Raw genomic sequence first — 22,256 nt, forward strand, 5'->3', positions numbered from 1 at the left:
CTACTAAATTTTAAAGTTTACCATTTTCTGAATTGAAGTGACCAGTGTTCCAGAGAGAAAGTTCTATACTGGGCCCTTAGGTACATGTTTAATTAGAAGCCTGCCCCTGGGATTGCAGCTCTAGGAGGCACCTGGGTGACTCAGTCAGTCGAATGTCTGCCTTCAGCTCAGGTCATGATCCCAGGGCCCTAGGTCCTGGGGTTGAGCCCCACATCAGGTTCTCACTTAGTGGAAAGCCTTTTTCTCCCTACCTACCACTCCCCCTCATGCTCTCGCTCTCTCTCTGTCAAATAAATAAATAAAATCTTCAAAAAAAAAAAGAAAAAAATAGAAGCCTGCCCCTGGGGCTGCAGTTCTAACCATAAGCTAGTAGGCCTCTTCCAAAGAAAGATTGAGAGTCTGGGTCTATTGCCTTTTGATGTTCCCAGGGCGGTGGGGAGGGTGGTGGTGGTAGGTGTTAAAGAATTATTTCTCTGTAGGTTGTGGGACCCACAAGCATAAGCACCGCTGGCCATCTGAGCTAAGTGATGCAGGGCAGCAGCCATAAACATCAGGGCAGCAGAGGGGCAGTGCAGGTGGTTAAGTGTCTGACTCTTGGTTTCATCTCAGGTCATGCAGGGTTGAGACTGACAGGTGGCGCCCCACGTGAACTGGGCTCCATGGTCAGTGCAGAGTCTACTTGAGATTCTTTCCCTCTCCCTTTGCCCCTTGCACTGCTCACACTTCTCTTTTTCTCTCTAAAATAAATACATTAATTAATAAAATCTTAAAAGAAAAATCAGGCCACCAGAGAAGGATATAATCTCCTCTCTGGAAGACACAAGTGAACTGGAGCAAGGCAGAAAGAGAGTGCAAAGATGCATCATGGCTTGACTGGTAGGCCCTTATAAATGTGCCCAAACAGAAGCCTGCCCTTTAAGCCAAAGCGTTTGGACATGCAGACAGGCCTCTTTCTCAGAACGACGGGGGGGGCGTGTTTCAGTCTGCTACCTGTGCAGGACCCTGGGAGTGATATTCTGACAAGAAGTGAATCTCTGATTGTTATAGTCCCATGGGACCCTGGAATGCAAGCTTCTTGGCCTGCAGGATCAGCCAATCAAAGGGTGTTCCATGAATTGCCCCCGCAAAAACTGGATCCCCAGACATGTGTAGAATGTCCACTTGGAGAGATACTGACACTCTGGTGTGCAGCAGAAGGAGAAGGCAAAACTGGTTACCACTGGCTGGAAAGGGGCAGAGAAGGAGTGCAAAGATGGTTCCCGTGGAAAAAAGGAAAGAAAGAAAAAGTAGAATAGGAAAAACAAAGAGAAAGAAATAAAGGAACTAGAACATGAGAGTTAGGAATCTGTGAACTAGAAAAATCATCAGCACTTCTGAAGCTACCAGAATATAAAACAGTTCTTGGTAAATTATTACTTTGGTTATTTATATTAGAGAAAAGAAAATGAAAAGATTTTTATCAGATAACCACTCTGGTGGTTCTCTTACGTATTCCAAGTTAATTTAAATCCTCCTCCTACCCAGTTGTACTAGGATTTATCATCAGGAACATGACAGTGTTTTCACCACTAAATCACTGAATTTAGGAGTGAGAAGACTTGGATTGAGATTCTTGTATGCCTAGACTATAGGTATTTAATTCTTCTGAGTTTTCTCATCTTAAAAAGGAAGTTAACAATACCTCCCCTAGAGAGCTATTAAGAGTTTTAAATGAAGTAATTGGGGGTGGGGGGGAGCATTTTGCAGCATTCCGTGGAGCAAAAAGAGCCCAGACTTTGGAAGCAGGGAGACACTGTTTCAAATTCTCACCCACCTCTACTCATCCAGAGAACCCTGGGACCATAATTTATACATTGTGGAGCTGTTTCTTCACCTGTGGAAGGGAGTAAACTACCTTAAAAATAGGGTAAAAAGAATGTTTAAAACTTCCCATTATATATTTGGCTCCAGAAAGTTTCACTCTTTGAAACAATAAAATAATCACCTGTAGACATTATAATGGTCCAAGGAAACTCAACTTTTTTTTTAACTTTTAAAAATTAAATATTTAGTAAGAAAAGAATATTGCACGTGTGTGTAAAATATTAAGAATAACAATAAAATTGACATATGGATACTGGCCATAGACTTAAGAGATATAAATTTCTTTACAAATATCTTTGAGGTCTCCTGTGGGCTGCTGCTCAATCCCATCTCATCCCCTTCCCCCTAAAGTAGCAATAGTCCTAATTTTCGAGTTCATCTTTTTATTATACATGCAAGTATTCTCAGACATATTTTAGTTAAAATTTTTTTATGTTAATTTTTTAAAAGATTTTATTTGACAGAGAGATCACCAGTAGGCAGAGAAGCAGGCAGAGAGAGAGGGGGAAGCAGGTTCTCCGCTGAGTAAAGAGCCTGATTCGGGGCTCAATCCCAGGATCCTGAGATCATGACCTGAGCTGAAGGCAGAGGCTTAACCTATGTTAATAAATTGGTAGCTGTTAATACAATTACGGAAAAGAGGCACATTGTATAGAAGCCATTGCTAGTTCAGTGGAAATTCTGTAAGATGTGCATGTGCTATTTGATGTTTTCTTTTGCTTTACTGCTTTTACGGCTAGCAGTACTGTAAGTGTGTGCCCGTTAGACAGTAATCTTACTTTTGGTAGTGTCATTCTAAGGCCATTAATTATTAAAGAGACAGAGCAAGTACATTCTAGATACCATCCTCAAAAACATTTCCCATATAATGAATGTTATGTGTAATTAAGTATTGCTGCTTGGTTTTCTTTTTTTTTTTCCCTCCATTTGGGTGGGCACTGTGTTTTAAATAAAACCATTTTTGAATTGAAGCTCTATTAAAATGGAAATTTGGAGTGTTTTCCTTTTTCTGGCACTCACAATCAGGACTTAGTTTGAGGTCAAACCTGGATTCATAATTGGCAATTTTTTAAGGAGCAAGTAAGAAATGGAAGGCAGGTGAAGATATAAAACCCTAGAATGCTTAAATGTGCTGTAAAACTATTGTAGATGTCACTGGATTTTACCAAGTAATATCCTTTCTTCTTTTTTCTGTCTACTGTGGCTTTTCAGTTAAAATTTTGTTTATAAAAGGAATTTGTTAATTACAGCTCTAAAAAAAAGTTAATAAATTTTTATCATATGATTACTTTTCTGACTTTTTGACTCAAGATTGTGTTTGTAAGAGTCATTCATGTTGTTTAGCTATAGATGAGTCATTTTCAATATGTTATTTCATCATATAAATACACCACAATTTATTCATCCATTCTTCCATTAATGAATATTTGTTTTTTCCCATTGTTTTGATAGTATAAACAGTGCTGCTAAGTATATTCTTGCATATTCTTGTGATTTTTCTTTTGGATATGCTTATAGGAATGGAATTGCTTGTTTATAGTTTATATATCTTTACCTTTACTAAAAATGTCAAATTGCCTTTAAAGAAGATTATACCATTTTAGACTCCCGAAAATAGTACATAAAGAGCCTAATACAAAGCCTTGTGTTCTGGGCACCAGAGCGGTTCAGTTGGTTGAGCTTCTGACTGTTGGTTTTGGTTCAGATCATGATCTCAGTGTTGTGAGACCAAGTCCAGTGTTAGTCTCCATGCTTAGTGAAGAGTCTGCTTGATTCTTTCCCCCTCTCCCACCCCTTCTGTTCCTCCCCTTGCTCATGTGAAGTCTCTCTTTCTCTCTAAAATAAATAAAGTCTTAAAAAAAAATACAAAAAGCCCAATACTCAGCGAGAGCTCCAAAGATATTTATTGTGTTGAATTAGGGAGTAATATGTTTAAGTGTTAATAATCTAAGTTACTTACCATAATATGGGTTACTTTATCAGATTTTATACTGAGATTGATTTGATAGGGATGAGCAAAAAATAACAAGGGTATCTGGTGCCTTGCAGAATGGGAGATAAGGGTTACTGAGTTGGTATAGAAGCACAAAAAGCCAAAGAATAGAGATAAGTCTCTTGATTGATGATTTTTCATAAGACCAGCCTTTATTTCCTACCTTTCTTGACACATCTAACCTGACTCAGCTTTTGGCCCAAATATTCAAACAACTAAAAAAATTTTATGTACATTTGTTTACTACAAATATTTTTGTGCATTTATTCTAATTAGAGAGAGAGAAAGAGAATACCTAATTATCTTGCTCTTAATAACAACACTTCATGTGTTTGGGAACCATGTGTAAAGAAACTCTCTTTTCTTAGCTAATCAAGAGCAGTTGCTTTCCCCATCTGATGTATTATTCAATAATTGAACATGTTTATCATTTTCCTTTGGGATTGCTTCCAAACCTCCCTCTTCTTTGCAATGTGAGGCTCCAGACTGTCTCCATTATTCTAATGTGAACCACTCAACTCCGAATATAAGACTTAGAAGGATAACCCAATTTTGTTTTTATATTCATTTCATTACAATGTGAGCAGAATATAAAGTTTGTGATTTATCGTTAGATAATTTTATTAAGCATCTGTAGGTGTGGTTTTGCCATACTGGGCAATAAATAACAAATTAAATGGCTAAAAGCCCTCCTCCCTAAGAAACAAAAGTAAATCAGACAATGTGATGTAAAAGACCCATTAAAAGGTGAGAAATTTTAAATGGTATATGAAATAGAAGGTTACAGAATAGCAAACCTCAAAATTAAAAAAATATTAAGTATAATATGTAATTGGGTTTTTCTCTTTTACCTTTAACAAGCAACTTCCCCACTTAATAATATAGGGATAGTTAATATTAATAGGAATGAATAAGATTTGGAATACAGTTTCAAGACATTGGAAAATAAGGAAATTAGAGGACTATTTACTAGATGCATTTATCATAATCTTTTCTGTTTCTTTCCTAACTTATTTCACAAAGAAGACATTTCAAAAATGTGTAAGGCTTGAAATGAAATTATTATTATTGTAAATTATAGGAACAATTTCTTAAAAAATACATTAACATATTTTTCTAGCTTTATTGAGATATAATTGACATATAACATTGTATAAATAATGTTAACATACTTTAGGTTGTTATTCCTCCCTTTTAGAGGTATTAAGAGTATAGGAAGTAAAACAAAAAAATGTTTTCTTTATTCTTTAAATAGATATTTTGTTTATATTGTCACAAGGAAGAAGAAATGCTTTATCCACGGTTTCCAACATTTGTATCTCACTTAAATAAGACTTAAAATCCAAGAAAGAGAAGTTATATTATAAATAACGGCTCAGTTGGATGACTTCCTTCCAGTTTTTGAAGATCAAGATGCAGAGAGATGCTTTGTCCCCAGCAAGGATACTATACACACAAAAGGAAAATGAGGCTTATGCCCTTCACTAAATTGAAGCATAAAGATTCTGGACAGTTAATTTTGGATAAATAAAACCTATTTGTGGAAATAATGACCAACATAAAGACCATAATAAGGGCTAAGAAAATAATCCCTCTTTATTTTTCTTTCTTTTGAAAACTGGCAGCATAAGTGGCCCGTGGACTTCCATTACTGGAGGAGGCACATTTAATTCTGACGTTCATTTGTAAAGCATTTAACTTAAAAGGCAAAGGAAAATTATTCCTAGATAATTGTTTCTCAGAGCAGATTTATTGTGAATAGAACATTTGTGTTTATGTGTGTGTGTTTGGGAGTGTTGTTTTCCTGGGCACACACAGAAGACAGATTGTTGACAGTAAATGTTTAGTCAAGGGTGAGAATACTTTTGTTTTAGTTACAGATCCTTTCTACAAGCCAGATGATATTTTCTCCTTTTAATCAGTACTACAGAAGCTCTTGTGCATTATAGGAGTGCTGCTAAATATGATGGAACAGCCGCATCTTTTAATTTTAGTCCCAGTAGGAGAATAAGCTATTCTTCTTTTACTAGGCAACAGACGGGGACTTTTTATGTTACCTAAGGCTCAGCTGTGCAAAGCCTTTGAGAGATGGTGCTATCATGTTGGACTTTCTTGAATCATTTACCAGAGGCAAATGGCTATCTCTGTTTTCTGTAAAGCATTGTTTTTGAATTGGAAGGCTCTTTGGAAATGAGCCTGTACAGGCGACATGTACACTTTCAGGACATTGTTCGACTAGTCATACATTACAGGTGCAATAGGACAAAAGTAATTAGCATATCAGGAAGATTCTGGTTTAGCCTGCTCAGTTTCCTATCTTTCCCTGAATATAGAGAAAATTTTCACAAATCCCAGGCAATTCTTTGGCCTTTTATATGCAAAATTGATCCAGTGAGGATGGGATAGAAAGGCCAGAAGCAAAGCAGGTGGATTTTGTTACAGAAAAGAAGAAAGAGCACAGAAGAGAACTAGTGTCCAGGGGTCTGTATCAAGGCACATCTTTTGCTAGGGAGCTCTGTGAAGAAATTATGAACTTTGTAAAGAAAGAAATCTGCATGATAGAATGATATAGGAGCATAAACAATTCTTTTGGGAAAGGAAAGTGAGAAGTTTCCAGGGCTTTGGGGCATAATAAAATAGGAAAAGAGAGGATTTTAGTAAGTTTTGTTGTTTATGTAATATATCCTCTTTAAAGATGTTGAAATATATATGTATATATTTGGATGTCCTTTCTGGATTACGTATCTCTGAATTTAACAGCCCTCTGGGACTGAGCCAAGTGACCATGGCTTCCTTGGGATTATATCTGTATGATAGTTATGAAATTTTGTAATGGGCATTTTCTTTGGGTGCTTACTATCTCAAAACAAATTTTGGAACCTTGGAAAATTTCCAATGATGAGACGTTTCTGTGGGAATATGAATATCTTTGAACTGACAGACTTGTTTATCTATAAGGCCACTTTAGACACCCATGAAATAATCTCTGTGTCCCTCTAAGCAGTGTATCTGCTGGCAATGCTATATCATAAAATAAGATTTGTGGTACATTAAAGATATAAGATGGTGAGTGATGATGATGGAGCACAACATCTTAAGATCCTGAAGGTGAACTGGGAAAAAATTAACATCAAGTTTCAAGAGATGTATTTGCTAATGAGAATCTAAAGAAAACTTGGCAGGGTGTGTAGAAGCAAGTAAATAAACAAGTGAGCTATCAAGTTGCTTGAGTCCTAATTTTTTTCAAAATATTTCAGTTGGGTAGAACTGTAATTGATCCCTTGCCAAATGTTCTTTTGAATCTCTGAAGTTTCTCTGAGACTTTAACTTTATAGCAATAATAAAAGCTTTTCAAAGGAAAATCTAAGCATCCATCAAAAATGCCTTCCATTTCTAAACATACATCTCTGATTCTATATGATATCAGTTTTCTTTACAATTTTTTCTTCTGTCCACTTGCTATGGGAATCACAGGGTACTACTGATGAGTCTACCTCCACCCCCAAAGAAAGACAATGGGTTGTAATAAGTCCATTGGTTTAAGTTTTTATCAAGCATGTGCAAGCATGTTGGGGACACAGCTACACAAATCCTACAGCCCTGACTACACACCAAGGTCATGGGAACTCTGGGAAGGTTGAGAGAAACCTTCAGAGCATAGTCTTTTGAATTTCCCTAGGTCACATTTGCTCACCTCCTTGCTATTTTGTCCATTTTTATATCACATACTTCCACCTATTTTTGTGTATAAATAGAGTGTGTTGTCAATCACAGTAAGATGCCTTACATGGAGAATCATACTTTCAATTTCAGATGAGGTCTACATTATCTTCTTGCTGTAATAAAGAATTTTGAAAAGAGAATCCTTTTCTCCTATGTTCTAAGAGCACATTTACACCAATACTTTATAGATACTTTAGTGTTTGAAGTAATCCCCGGAGGTAAGCGTATATACTGGTTCAGATAATGAATTCAAGTTGCTCTAATAAACAGACCCCCATCTCTCACTGGTTTCACACAGTAAGGCTTGCTCCAGTAAGTAGGAGTAAGCGAATAGTGCTCAGGAGGTATTTCACAAGGTCGTTCAGATACTTGGACACATTCTAGTCTGTGGCTCTGCTGTCCCCTGGGGGAACTGAGTCCTCTGCTAAATCTTCTGTATTTATCCAGCAGTCAGGAAAGAGAGAGCATAGAGTATAACTAAGAAGATTGATATGGGCTAGATCTGAAGATGGCATCTATCACTCCTCCCTTTTCCTAACAGCCAGTATCATCTGCCTACACCAGACAATGAGAGAGGTTGGGAACTGCAGTCCAGCTCTTTAGCCAGAAGAAATAGATTTGTTGAAACACTAGGCAGTCTCTAGTGTAGTGTTATTATTCTCACTTTATTGATGGGGAAATAGACAGAAAGAGGTTAAGTAATATACCAAACTCACCTAGATAGTAAGTGGTAAGCCAGAATCTAAATCCAGGAATCTGACTCCAGAACACCCTTTTAAACTATGGTACATACAGGGCTGCCTGCCTCCTAGATAATTAATGCAAAGTACTTCCCATTACTTCAAATGACTAAAATGAGGCAGAGGAAGATAACATGCCTCCTCCTAGTTCATAAATTACAACAGACACAGGATTAATATTTGCTTACTCTGTGGAATCACAGTCCCATTTGGAGTGAATGCATGACTCTGATTTCAGTGGCTTTCTTTCTGAACATCTTTGGCACATGTTCCAATCTCAGTGAATATTCTGGAGATGAGCCAACTCAAACTCTAGCACTTGAGACCCTTGTTTCCAACAGCATGCCACAAAGGAAGCCAGTGACTAAATTAGGAATCATGAGGTCAAACAGGCAGTATGGCATGGGGTTAAGAGGCAGAATCTGGAAGCAGAGCTCCCAATCAATAAAATCCAACCCTGGCTCTGTGATGTACTAATTGTGTGACTTAAGTTACTTAATCTCTCTGTGCTATAGCTCACTCATTTGTAAAATGTTGAGAATGACCATATCTACCTCATAGGTTATTATGGGTATATTGTTGTTACTGTTATTTACATGCATCTGATCAAGCTAAAGATATGACACATATCTTTGCTGACACATAAAGAAAACTGTCATCCTAGTAAATGTCAACTTCATCTTTTCAGTAACTCATGCAATTGGACCCCAGCCTCCTTCATCCCCAGACTTTAATCCATTGGTAAGTTCTATGAGCTCTACCTCAGAAGTATTTATTATACTTATTCTGTCTGTCTTACCTACCCCATCCTTATTCAAACCTCTATCATCTCTTGCTTAGATCATTGCAAAACCCTTCTAAAATGTTCCCTATTTCTCTTTGTACCGTACAATCCAATCTCCACACAGAAGTCAGAGACATCTTTTAAAAATATAAATCAAGCAGTGTAATTTCCTTGATTAAACCCACTAATGACTTTGTAACTCATTTAAATAAAATCTCAAGTCCTTCCCTTGGTCTTTGTCTTAGAAAGGGATGGATAATTTCTTAATAACTCCCAAATTGTCCAAAACAGTTTTAGTTTATACTGTTGTTCTAAGGTTATTATTAATAACAGTTCTGGGGCACATGGGTGGCTCAGTCAGTTGAGTATCTGACACTTGATTTTGTTTTAGGTCATGATCTCAGGGTTGTGAGATTGCTGCCTCCCCCCTCCTCCTTGGTCCCAAGTTGGGCTCCTTGTTTAGTGGAGAGTCTGCTTGAGATTCCTTCTCTCTCTCCTTCTGCTTCTCCCCACTTCCATCTCTCTTTCTAAAATAAATAAATAAATCTTAAACAAACAAACAAAAAAACCTCCTTTGGTTCTCAGATGTGTCCTGACCTATTTGATAAATTATATGATTACCCTGCTCATGGGATCTGGAGCATCCTTACTCTAAGTAAATAATATAAATACTACATAGTAATAAAATTTTGGGGGGGTATAGGGAGTTTACCTCCTAAATTAATTAACATTCATAAGCCTTAAATAAAAAGCCTGAGGCAATTTGATTATAATACTGAAGTTTGGGGGCGCCTGGGTGGCTCAGTGGGTTAAGCCACTGCCTTCAGCTCGGGTCATGATCTCAGGGTCCTTGGATCGAGTCCCGCGTTGGGCTCTCTGCTCAGCAGGGGGCCTGCTTCCCTTCCTCTCTATCTGCCTGCTTCTCTGCCTACTTGTGATCTCTGTCTGTCAAATAAATAAATAAAATTTAAAAAAAATACTGAAGTTTGAAAATAGTTTGACTGGTTTTAGCTGTGTTTTAAAAGAAGCAGTAAGGGGTGGCTGGGTGGCTCAGTGGGTTAAAGCCTCTGCCTTCAGCTCAGGTCATGGTCTCAGGGTCCTGGGATCAGGCACCGTATCAGGCTCTCTGGTCAGTGGGGAGCGTGCTTACCCATTTATCTCTGCCTGCCTCTCTGCATACTTGTGATCTCTGTCTGTCAAATAAATAAATGAAATCTTTTAAGAAAATAAATAAAAGAAGCAGTGAGTTACTTGTATGTAGGCAAGTCCTCCCTTGAGTGCTGCCTTCTCTGAGTCAACAGGCCACTATCTAGGCCACACTTCTGCTATTACAAGTGGACCCACTGGTAAACTATAGATCCTCTGTCTATCAGACAAGGAAAGGTCCAGTGTCTTGGAGAATCTGCAACCTTCAAAACAATTCCTCTCTGCTTGTACCTAACCTGGAGTACTGAGAAACGTTATCCTTTGATTTCCCTTTTCTTGCCTACAGAATATCCCTTTTCTTCTCCACTGAGGATTGGGAAAACAAAGTGGCATTTAACCTCCCTTGTCTAGTACTTACCCATGCCTTGTGAGGCCGTGTGCTCTATGTAAGATCCATTCACTGAGAGAAACAAGAACCTATTTCTAGTCCTTATCAGACTTTTGTGATCTGGCCTCTGCCTACCTCTTGGACTTCATTACCTTTTCCTTTTTCTCTTGGTTAGCTACACTGCCTGCCTTTTCTTCTGGAATATTTCAAGCATGATCTTGCCTTACAGCTTTTGCACTGCAGTTCCTTCTGCCTGGAATGCTGTTCCCCTGATCTGTTTGGCTCAGCTTAAATGGCACATCTGTGAGAGGCCTCCCCCAATGACCCAATGCAAAGTAACTTTCCCAATCACTTTCTCATAATCCTGTTTTATTTCCTTTACAATACTTATCAGTATCTAAAATTACTTTGCTGGTTAAATTGCTAATCTTTTCTTTCAAACTTAATAATAACAATTGATTAAATCATTTGGTACTGGTGATTGAACTCGATTTCCAGCCCCTCCCCCCTCTCCAGAAGTCAGGAAGGTGGGACTGAAAATTCCAACCTTTTAATCACATGATTGGCTCCTCTGGCAACAATCCTTAGGTACTCTTTGAAGTCACTTTTTTTTTTTTTAAAGATTTTATTTATTTATTTGACAGAGAGAGATCACAAGTAGGCAGAGAGGCAGGCAGAGAGAGAGGAGGAAGCAGGCTCCCTGCTGAGCAGAGAGCCCAATGCGGGACTCGATCCCAGGACCCTGAGATCATGACCTGAGCCGAAGGCAGCGGCTTAACCCACTGAGCCACCCAGGCGCCCCATGAAGTCACTTATTGATATAACCTTACTGCTCTCATCATTCAAGAAACTCCAGTGTAATCTGGACTAAAGAATGAAGCCTCCATGAAATCCCAAGAAGATAGGGTTCAGAGATCTTCTGGGTTGATGAAGAGTGGCACGCTCAGGGAGGGCATGCAAACTCTATACCTCTTCCAACATCATTGCCCCATACCTCTCTTCCATCTGACTTTTACTAAATTATATCCTTTTATAATAAACCAGTAATCTAGTAAGTAAAATGTTGCCCTAAATTCTGTGAGCCACTCTAGCACATTAATTGAATTAATTGAATTTGATAAAGGGGGTGGGTCATTGGGACCCCTAATCTACAGTTGATTAGAAGCCCAGATGACAATCTGGATTTACAGTTGACATCTGAAGTGTGGGGCAGGGTGAAGGTCAGTCTTATAGGAGTGAGCCACTAACCTGTGGAATGTGATGCTATCTCCACTTGATAGTGTCAGCTGAATTGTAGACATGCAGATGGTGTCCAAGAATTGCTTGTTAGAGGGAAACCTCCCTCTAACACATACCAGAATGGTGATCAGAACACTTTTAAACTCACACAGGATTTAGCTGTTAATGTTTGTTGAACTTGAGTGAATAAGTATTGTTATAAAACCATGACTCTGTTTTATTTTTTATAAACAGAGAAGAAAAACTCTCACTAACCTACCTAAAAGAAATTCTTACTCTAGTCTCTAGCTTCAAGAAGAACTGGAGGCAGGGGCCCTAGCAATCTGGATGAAGGGAAAATATTAAGCTGCCCCATGGCAGAACTTGCATGGAATCTTGAGAAAATTTTAAGGGTGGCTTTCCATGGGGTTTCTGAGTTAGTCATAAAATAAGCAAACTCGTACTAGGTTATTAACTCTAAAAGGAGCAAAATGCAGACATAGCAGCAATGCATCGAGTGAGCTAATAAATGCACAGAATGAATCTTCCCCACCATTAGGGGTGTAGAGAAAACTAATCTGTTTTAGACTGAATCTATACTACCTGCAGCCAAGTACTAGAGAACCTCCTATCCATATAGTCTACATCTTTGCTACATCTCCTTTGGGCTTCCAAAGGAGATGTAATTTCCACAGCACTCTATACAAACCTGGATCTTTCCACTCATCATATTATTTAGAATTTCACTATTCATACCAAAGCCCTTTGGTAGTTACCATGTCTCATTCATCTTTTATATGCCATTAGCATGGTTCATAACTTAACACTTGTTAGTGTTATCTCAGTCAGTCTAGTTTGCCTTAATTTAATTCTCTGTGAGCAACAGAGAGTCACACAAATGATCTGCAAGTTGTCTTTCAGCCCCATATGTTGTGTTGGTCAAGTGAGGGCTGTTAAATTGCTCTTGTTTTTGGATTCAGGCTGTGCTACAAAAAGATGAGTCTGTTTGTGTGCACTATAGTCTGGGTGTGTTCCAATAAGTTTTTAACTAGATGAATATGCCCTTTCAATGTCATGTTCCTGTTTGTCCTGCTATCTCTTCCCTGCACTGCTGGTTATTTATGTATTTAATATGCAAATAAAGATGCCTCAGCTCATACATCAGAGGCCTTTTCTCAGTATCCAAGGGGCTTATTAGAAGCAGATCTGTGCATCTTGACTTGACTGAGTCCTTCTGAGGCCATTCATCTAGGCTGGCTGTATTTATAAGCTGGGGCCTCTCTTTTTTCTCTCTTTAGTTTCTTTGTATTACTGATGTTTGTACAACTATCACTCAGTTCTCTTTTTCTGGGCATCATTTTTCTCAACATCTGTTATGCAGCCAGTCATAAACACACATACACACAATCATACAAAACACATATGCCTAGACATAACAACAACACTTACCTTACGCCCCAGGGAATTTAGACCTATATATTTAGTTGCTGAATGTAAAAACTATGATTTATATAATTTGTATTCTAAAATTAACTGTGAATGTGTTGAAACCAAGTTCTATGATTGTCTCAATCATCAGCTTCTTTACCACTGAAAATAGTTAACAGAAACTGAACCACTGTGTTTTTTGTAGCATTAATCCTAATATCCATTAACCCTGTTTTAGTAAAAGGTATTTAGTTCCATAAGGATTTTGTGTTGGTCAGATCTTTGTTCCTTTTCCTCTATAATTCATTCATTCAACAAATATATATTGAATACATTATGTGATGGGAAAGAAAACAAAAGCCTCAATTTTTGAATATTGAATCCATTTGTTAAATATGTCGTTTGACATATGCAGTTGTCTAAGTGTATTTGAATGCATTCTGTGCCTTCTGGGACTGTCTTTAGTTTTCTACTGCTTCTTTTAATGTCAGACACAAACGGCATCCTTTGCACAGAACAGAGCGTATAGAGAAGCAGCTTAATGATGTTTCTTTCTGAAAAAATTAGAGAATGTTTTGTTTTCTGACATGAGGAAGGTAAATAATAAGGAGTTTTTGAATAAAAATGAATGGATGAATTTAATTTAAATAAAATTAAAATTTGCAAGTGATACCAAATGACTGCCCACGTTACCTTTGTTACCAATCCTTCTATACCTTTGCCATCAATAGGCTCATTTTTTTTTGCCTTCTATGTGCAGAGAACCTTCTGTCTCATTTCTCTCTGGGTGCCCTTATACCATTGACCTTTGTGGCTTTCCAGGAACAATGTTCTGAAGGTTCTAGGAATAGAGAAAGTCCATGATCATGAGTTAAATTTGTGCTGATTCTCATAACACCTACAATGAAAAGGAAGTGGAAGAAAATGGGAAATCTAAGAAGAAAGGAAAGCATACATTTACTTCAACAAATATTTAATGAATATTTTACATGTATCCCTGTTTTCAATACTGAAGATAAAGAAGTATATAAGATGAAAAATATTCTTCTTCTAATGGTTGAAGAGAATAAACAAACTACTATAGAAATAGAAAAATGTCATAGTATTTTGGGGGAATTAAAATAGAATGATGGATAGAATGTGACTGCTGATCACTTCAGTTCATGAGATCAGAAAAATTCTCTTTGAGGAAGTGATTATAATATTCATGCTTTTTAATTTCTGTGTTGTATGATGTTTTGACATCTTGGGACCTTGCAAATCCTGGAGAGACTGCCCCTCCTCGGGTGAACTAATTCCAGAGACAGCAGATCTTCTTGATATGCAAACCAACAAAACCTGAGTCCATAGCCTCATCATTTCCTTTTATTAGTCTTCTGCAGTCTAGGACACTATCTGCTTGCCCTAAATCACTCAAGACCAGGTGATTTCTTCCTAGCCCATTCTTTCTGTGAAAATGACAACAAAGATTGGACACATTACTGACATGGGTGCCATGCCTCGTGTTTTTAAGGACCCATGAATATAAAAATCCTCTTTCTTCATGGTAGTTATTTCCATGTCTATGTGTTTTGCCACTCCTGATTTTTAAAAATATTCTTTAATGAAGAGCAGCCATCATAATTTGCACAGATCACTAAGAAAGTAGAATTCCCCAGGAAGAGGTTCACAATGGTCTGGGCATTAGGGACAATCAGGTAAAGTAATTTGGGCAGAGAGGCTTTAGATAGAGATCCAAACTACGTGTGAACAAGAAGGAAGAAGGCAGATTGATATTTGCAGTATAATGAGCTCTTTCATGTTCATCTTTAAAGAGCTTAGAGAACTTTGGGTAACTGACTAAAGTCATTGCAGAAATACAAACCACAGTATTTGAAAAACAGAAGGAGCAAACTTGAGGGCAGATTTTATATTCGTCTTAAAAAAGAAAAAAGACGACCTGATTTAAATTTCAGGTACATTTTAACATAGCAATGTTTAAGCTGAGATCTGAATGACAAGAAGGGCCAGCTGCAGACTTTCCTTGAAATACTAAAGGAAGTTCTTTAGGTTGAAAGCAAGTGACCTCCCAGATAGTAATTAAATAACACATGAAAATATGATTTCACTTATATGTGGAATATAAGAAACAGGGCAGAAGACCATAGAGAAAGGGAGGGAAAAGAAAATGTGAAGTTGTCAGAGAGGGAGAAAAACCATGAGAGACTCTTAACTCTAGGAAATAAAACTGAGCATTGCTGGAGGGGTGGTAAGTGGGGGATGGGATAACTAAGTGATGGGCATTAAAGAGGGCACATAATGTGATGAGCACTGGATTTTATATGAAACTGATAAATTATTGAACAGTACATTTGGAGCTAACTTAGATATAACTTGGCTAAGTGTATTTAAATTTAAAAAATACACATGAGAAAAAGCACTAATAAAAATAGTTGTATAATTTATAAATGACAGTATAGACCTATAAATGCATATTTCTTCTTTCTTTTCTTAACTGATTTAAAAAGCAGTTATATAACAGAATATGTATATAATGTATTTGGGGGCTGATAACATATAAAAATGTAATATAATTGCCAATAATAGTATGAAAGAGATGGATATGTGTATCAGGCTTAGAAAGTGACTCCATATGGTAACTCAAGTTTACAGGAAAAAATGAAAAAAGTGAAAGAGATAAAAAAGGTTAAGATAATGAAAGCTGTGACTATATACTTGCTATTCTTTTTTTTCCTCTCAGCTTCCTCAAAAGACGCAAAATTACATAAGGTGATAATTATAATAATATAGTTATGGGTTTCTGACATTTATAGTTATAATACTTATAGTAACAATACCACAAAAAGGGGATAAAGGGAATAGGACTAAATAGAAGTAATATTTCTATAACTCACTGGAATTAAGTTAGTATAAAATTGGAACTGTTTTTAATAAGGTAAGGTAAGCCCTAAAGCAACCACTAAGGAAATAACTAAAAAAATACTATAGTGAAAAAAATCTTTGGAGAAATTAAGATGCTACACTAGAAAATATTCACTAAACACAAAGAAAGCAGTGCAGGAGAAATAAAGTAACAGCAACAACATAAGACACGAAATAAACAGAAGCAAAAAGTTAAACAGCAGATATAAAACCAACTATGTTAGTAACTGCATTAAAAGAAAATGGACTAAATAGTATATCAAAAGTCCTATCAGAGATTGTCCTGTTGGATAAAAAAGCAAATAAAATTTAACTATATTCTGCCCATAAGAGACACATTTTAGAGTCAAAAGTTCAACAGATTGAAGGTAAAAGGATGGAAAAAAGATATGTTGTGCAAATAGCAATCATAAGAAATCTGGAGTGTCAGACAAAATAAACCTCAAAACAAACATGTTTTAGAGATAAAAGAGAAACGTTTGTATAATGATAAAAGTCAGTGTATCAGGAATATATAACAATTATAAAAATATATGCACTTAACAGAACACTAAAATATATGAGGCAAAAACTGAAATAGACAATTTGGCAATAGTTGGAAATTTCGGCCGCGCACTCTCAATAATGGGTTGAGTAACTAGGTAGAAGATCAACAAGGAAAGGGAAGACACGAGCAAAACTGTAAACCAATAATACCTAGCAAACATCAGCAGAACACTTCCCACACAGGAGAAAATACATTGTTCTCAAGTGTACATGGAACATTTTATAGGATAGACCATATACTAGACCTTAATAAATAAACCTTAATAAATTTTAAAGGGCAAAAATTATAAAAGAATATGAAATATGTTTCTAACCACAATGGAATAAACTTAGAAATCAATAACAGGGAAAAAATTTGCAAAACCCTCAAATATGAGGATATTTAACAACATATTCCTAAGTAACTAATGATTAAAAGAAGAAATTCCAAAGTAAATTTTAAAATACTTCAGGATGAATGTAAGTGAAGACTGACCAAAACTAGTCAGATGCAGCTAAAATGATGTTCAGAGGAAAATTCACAGCTGCAAATGCTTATATCAAAAAAAGTGAAATTTCAAATAAGTAACCTAACCTTTCACCTAATACGCTAGGAAAAGAAGTTCAAACTAAACCTAAAGCAAGCAGAAGAAAGGACATAATGAAGAATAGAGAGGAAATCAATGAAATAAAGAATGGAAAAACAATAGAGAAATCTAAAAAAACATAAAGCTGATATTTTAAAAGGTTAATAAAATTAAAAAAACCTTTAGCTAATTGACCAAGAAAAGAAATAGAGAAGAATAAAATTACTAGAATCAGAAATGGAAAAGGGGACATTACTCATTACTACCAAGCTTAAAGATATAAAATGGATTCTACAAGAAGACTATGAACAATTGTGTGCCAATGAATTAGAAAACTTAGATGAAATGGTAAATTTCTAGAAAGACCTGAGCTTACTCTGTTTACTACGTTTGGATATATTTGGATGCGAGGGCCAATGAGATCTCCTGATAGATATAAGAGAGTCAGGATGGCTTTTCCATCAATTGATAGGGGGGAAGACTAGGTGGAATTGTTTTGAGAGTGGGCAGGGTGTTTTTTATTTGCCCCTCTAGAGCCACTGTCTATCCGTCTTCATTCTGTTCTATGCCGAAGGAAACCAGCCTCTATAGAATACAGCAGCTTATTTCTTGCTATCTTTCGAGCTTTGTTTAGGCAATGAGGAATACTGATGAGAGATTTAAGGGACCCACCAAGGGTCACAGCTCCTGTCAATTGACTTTCTTCACACCTCTTTCTGTTTCCTCTTTCTCCCATAGTAACAACTACTTTTCCCCTTTACTCCTTTGCCCTTCAGAATTGGGGAGACAATATCTCCTTTACTGGCATGGGGTATTGCACTCGATTTTTTTGTTTTCCTACACCCTATAAATAGCTGCTTTCTGAAACTGCCCACAAATTGCCTTAATTAAGTGTGCCATCTGTTTCTTGCCAGAACTATGACTGATAAGGGAAGATGGTAAGAAATTTGGTTTTGGACATACTAATTCTGAGATATCAAAGGGGAAGGGGAGTAGGCAGTTGAATATTTGAGCCTGGAATTTAGGAGAGTGGTGTAGCCTAGAGATAACTAGGGAGTCATTAGCAGAAAGAAGACATTTAGAGCTAAGAGACTTGATGAGATCATTGAGGGAGTGAGGAAAGATTGAGAATAGAAGAGGACTGAGACCTGGGCCTTGAATATGAGAACAGGGTCATCTGGGTGGCTCAGTGGGTTAAGCCACTGCCTTCAGCTCAGGTCATGATCTCAGGGTCCTGGGATCGAGTCCCGCATCGGGCTTTCTGCTCGGCGGGGAGCCTGCTTCCCTCTCTCTCTCTGCCTGCCTCTCTGTCTACTGTGATCTCTCTCTGTCAAATAAATAAATAAAATCTCAAAAAAAAATAAAATAAAGAGGCTAAATACATGAGGGAGAACCAGCAAAGGAGACTGTGGGGAAGCAGCAAGAGAGGTAAGAAAACCCACAGTGTGTTTTGGAAGCGAACTGAGGAATGCATGTCAAGGAGAGGAAGTGATCCACTGTGTTGAATGCTGCTGGAGGCCAGGCACAAACAGGATTAAGATTTGGCCACTGAATTTAGCAATGTGGAGGTCATCATTGACCTAGGCAAGAACATATTCAGTGGGGAAGGATTGAGTGTATTTTTAAGAGAGTGAGAATAGATGGAGAGAACAAGTATGGACGTATCTTAAATTTTGCTATAAACATAATAATATATGGTCAGTGGCTAGGGATGGAAGAGAAATTTTGCTTTTGTGTTTATTTATTTTGTTTTATTCAGATGGGAAAATAACAGCTTATTTGTATATGCTGATAAGAATGATTCAGTAGAAAGGAAAAAAAAATCATAATGCAGGCAAAATGGGAGAATTGCTGGAGGATGCCTTTGAATAGGACAGGTGGGGGTCTAAGAACAAGGAGAGGGATTATTTGAGATAGGAACAGAGAGTATAGGGATAGCCTGAAACTGAAACACAGAGCACACAGTTCATCTGTAGTAACAGATGGGAAGGCAAAGTGTGCAGACTGAGAATTTCTCTACTGATTCTGTTTCTCTACTGGTTGTATGTTTTACTTTAGTAAAGTAGGAAGCCAAGTATTCAGCTGAGAGTGAGGATAGGAGGGAAGGGTTGGAAGTTTAAGAAGTTGTAGCTGGTTGCCTTCAAATGGAAATGTTAGTGACCTAGGGAAATGTAATATGAATGCTAGCAGCATCAAGTGATCCCTTAAGTTCCACTGTCGTGATTTTAAAGTGTGATCAATTTCAGCTGAAGGAATACAGTTACAGAGTGATCAGGGATTTGGATTTAATATATTATTAAGGAATTAAATTAAGCAAATGGGGTTTCATTAAGCAAACTTTGTGGCCTCGTGTAAAATGGGGATAATATTTACCACAAGAATTGCTTTATGCATTAAATGAAATAATACAAATAAATACTTAACAGTGTCTGGTACATAGTATGTGTACAATAAACTCCTGCTTGAATTATGGCTATTATAATGACTAATAGATCTAGGAAAATTTCTAAAGTGGAAATATTTGTTTTAATTGAACCTGTGATTACCAAATACTTCTGTTGGCTAATTGTGGTTCAGTTCAACTGTCTTAGCACATATCTTCTTAGCAGATGGGGATGTAGAGACTGCATCTATGTTGATATTGCAACATTTCACTTCTACTTGGCATAAGACTTCAAAAAATAACATGGGGTATCATTTGTATATCTCTACGATGCTTCAATTCCCATTGTAGAGCAAGAGTTGGAAAGCCTAACTTCTTCAGTTTGTTAGAAACTTCTGACATTTGATCTTTTTTCTATATTCTTAGCAATGGCCTAAGGCAAATAGGAATTGAGTTGCTTAATGAGTATAACTTTGAAGTCATTCTTTAGTTTCTAACATTACTAATCTTTAAGTAGGAATTCCAAACAAGCATAGACAACTTGTATGACTTGCTTGACCTTCCAAACATCATTTCTTTTATACTGGACATTTACTATGCTTAATTAAGCATACATTACATTACTTTGGCTACTTGTACTGTTACTACATTTACTTTAAAGACTTTGGTTTGAAGAAACTTAAATTGAATAATGCTATTCAGTGTAATAATACACAGAATTATAATACACAGAGTAATACACAATACATTCTTGAAGAGAATTGACAATATCATTTGTTAAGATTTTCAATTTTTTCATTTGTTTCAAGAGAATTTGAACTTGATTACTCAAGAATTTTTATTATGGCTGCTTTAAAGCCTTGTCCCATTATTTCAACACATGACTCATGTTAAGGTTGATGTCAATCCATTGCTTTTCTCATTCAAGTTGTGATTTTCTTGGTTCTTGGTGTGACAGGTGATTTTTTTTTTTTTTTTAATGCTCTGGACATGCTGTCTATTATGTTAAGTGACTCTGAATCCTATTTAAATCTTTTATTTTAGCAGGTTTAGGTTTAGCATGTGAATAGATCTTGATTCAGTTGTGTGTTGTGATTCTGAAGGCAATTTAATTTTTAGGGCCTTATTTTTATCTGTGTGGTTTACCTGATGCTGATGGAGTTCTCGGGCATTCTTCTTTTCAGTGACCCAAGCTGCCCTGGTGTCTCTGGACTGAGGAGGCTAGTTTTGAGTACATGGGGACAAAGAATCTTTCAAGTCAGACTGCTTGCTATAAAGATGAATCGCTCTTGCCTTTCTCATCCCTCCCACTCTTAGCCACTCTTACTTCATGCAGTAAATGCAGTTTTAGAATGTAAACCATTCTCCCTTTCCTACGCACAGAACATGTCATTATTGTGAAGAAGCCTGGCAGCACGATTAAATACATAAATATATAGAAAGCATATAATGTTTTTATTTAAAAGTTTTTCAATCTAATAGAAAAGTTGAATGAATGAAGAACAATGAACACTCATGTATCTTCTGGATTCATCTACAGCAGAGTTGCTAGACAAAATACAGGATTCCCATTAAATTTGTGTTTCAGATAAATGATGAATAATTTTTAAGTATGAGCATGCATGTAATATTTGGGACATGCTTACACTAAAAAATTATTTGTTGTCTATCTGAAATTCAGATTTAACTGGGCATTCTGTGTCTTTATTTGGTAAATCTGCCATCCCTAACTTTATGTGAACATCTGGCTTCACTTGTTTCAATCCTTTCTCTAGATACACTTTTCCTTTGCCAAACCATCTGGGAAACATTTGAAAAATAAAATCCCAAATAGGTTTTGCATGTGTATAAGCAGACTAGTCTACCTTTTTAAAATAGTGCTTGTTTTTTTTATAGCACTAATTCTCTACTCTGTCTGTCTCTAGGTTCTAGGCTAGTTCTAAGTCCACATCCACATTAATTACAAAAACACTTCAACTCTCACATTAAAAAAACAACTTACTGTTCCCAATGAAACAATAACCAAGTGGCCTCTGAACACCATCCTTCTAGAATTAATACTAAAACTATTAGAAGCTAAAGGAAAGCACTGTATGGAAACTCTTGTGTGATGAAGCAACAGCTACTGGTTGGTTCTTATAAATTGTCTACATTTTCTGTTTCTCTAATTTGAGAAAATTTCCCCAAATTCTCCTTTCTTTATACATATCCATATTTCTAGGTACTTTAATGTAATGATTAAAAGCACAGTCGAGGAATCAGACAGTCATGGATCAAAATCCAGTCTACTGTAGTCATGGTTAGTTCAAAGAAATTGACTAACTTCTTTGTAACTTATTTTTCTCCTCTGTAAAATGAAGTAAAGAATGTACCTCCTGCACTTGTTGTAAGCCTTAGGTGAGCCCTGTGCTTGGCACATAGTAAATGTTCAGTTATCTTGGAGCTCTTCACCATAATTTATCAGACTTTCTCAGAGGTCAATTTTATATTACATATTCCTTATCTTTCCCTAGAAGTAGTTCCCAGACTATTTTGAATATTTCTAAACCATAGCTA

The 22,256-nt window shown here is 36.7% G+C and overlaps 1 protein-coding gene across 15 annotated transcripts in view; it reads left to right on the forward strand.

Moving 5' to 3' along the window:
• The window catches only part of LMNTD1 (lamin tail domain containing 1), a 497,491-nt gene that overhangs the window by 212,410 nt on the left and 262,825 nt on the right, over positions 1-22,256 (forward strand). The window contains exon 4 of one of the 15 annotated variants that reach the window (XM_059402759.1): positions 9,008-9,060. The exons of the other annotated variants lie outside the window; for them this stretch is intronic. The gene's annotated coding sequence lies outside the window, so the exon portion shown is untranslated. The remainder of the gene's footprint in view (positions 1-9,007; positions 9,061-22,256) is intronic. 15 annotated transcript variants of the gene reach the window in all.

The sequence above is a fragment of the Mustela nigripes genome, chromosome 6 (genome assembly GCF_022355385.1).
Source record: "Mustela nigripes isolate SB6536 chromosome 6, MUSNIG.SB6536, whole genome shotgun sequence".
Classification (NCBI taxonomy): Eukaryota; Metazoa; Chordata; class Mammalia; order Carnivora; family Mustelidae; genus Mustela; species Mustela nigripes.